The sequence below is a fragment of the Suncus etruscus genome, chromosome 16 (genome assembly GCF_024139225.1).
Source record: "Suncus etruscus isolate mSunEtr1 chromosome 16, mSunEtr1.pri.cur, whole genome shotgun sequence".
Classification (NCBI taxonomy): Eukaryota; Metazoa; Chordata; class Mammalia; order Eulipotyphla; family Soricidae; genus Suncus; species Suncus etruscus.
The window spans coordinates 7194577-7195897 of NC_064863.1; the positions used below are offsets into that span (position 1 = coordinate 7194577).

The 1321-nt window shown below is 35.3% G+C and overlaps 1 non-coding gene across 1 annotated transcript; it reads right to left on the reverse strand.

Annotated features, from left to right (window-relative positions):
• Positions 1-201: 201 nt before the first annotated feature.
• Positions 202-308, reverse strand: LOC126032950 (U6 spliceosomal RNA). The gene has a single exon (XR_007504109.1). It is a non-coding gene; the product is annotated as a U6 spliceosomal RNA (small nuclear RNA).
• Between the last annotated feature and the right edge of the window lie 1013 nt (positions 309-1321).

Sequence of the window (1321 nt, forward strand, 5' to 3'; positions counted from 1 at the left end):
TATTTTTAGCTCCAGCAGAAATCAATTGACAAATATCTCGAACATTGTGCTTGCTTTGAAGGTAAGAAGGCTTTGTTTTTTACTTCCTCTTTTCTTTTTTTTTTTTTCATAATTTTTATTGTGACCAAAGTGAATTACAAATCTTTCACAGTAATATTTAAGGTATATAGTGACAATGAATCAGGGGCATTCCCATCACCAAAACATATGGAATGCTTCATGAATTTGCGTGTCATCCTTGCTCAGGGGCCATGCTAATCTTCTCTGTATTGTTCCAATTTTAGTATATGTGCTGCCGAAGTGAGCACTCCTCTTTTCTATTTTTTGACTGCTTTTTTTCTCGGTCTGGAATCCAATCTAGCTAATGCCACTTAACTTACTGAAAATTAACTTATCCCTCATCTGTTTTTAATTTATAAAATTTCCTCATTCATATCTAACTTCATTATTTTTATATATTTTTATCTGTATCAAATAACACTGCAATCTTCTTGATGTTAGGTACTATTTTTCTAAGTGTCCCCGTTATCTGCTTCTGCGTAATTAATCACTCTAACACTTAGTGGTTCAAACAACAGTAAGTCCCATGGTACTGTGGACAACTGGACTAACAATCTCCTCTTTGTTGAATTCTCTTATGGGATTGCAAACAGAAAGTAGCTGCGACATTTGAGTGTGTCGCATTTGGAAAGACATGTGAAAGTTAACCCAGTCTCTCCGCTTTCCACATGTCAAGCTTCTTCCTCACAGAATGGCTGTCTGAATGTTGTCATACTTCTAATATTGTAGCCAACTTCTTGTAGAGGAAGTGTTCTAAAACATATAGCCAGATATTGTGGGTCTTAAGGCATGGCCTCAATTCTAAAATAGCATGAATGCTATCATACACCTTTTTGTACCCATTTTTTCCTGTGTTTCTATCCATACCCAGTGGTGTACAGAATTTACTTTTGGCTCAAAGATCACTCTTGGCAGTTTTCAGGAGTACCAGGGATTGAACCTTGGTTCACTGTGTGCTAGACAAATTTTCTGCCATTTGTACTATCTTTCCAGTCCCTGCTCTGCAACTTTGATAAAGAGAATTATAAAGGCAAATAAAAATTTTAATAATGAGGCTAGAAGGCAAGGCTATCTGTTTGGAAAGGAAAAATAGTCATAGCTACCTCATACCATATGTATTTTAAGATAGAGGATAGCCCTAACTGTAAGAGACAAATAGTCTAAGGTTCTAGAAAAATTACAGCCAAAGTTTCCAAGAGGCAATATTTATAAAAATGAAAATTTCAATAGATGTACAGGACTTCATAAAAATCAGACCAAA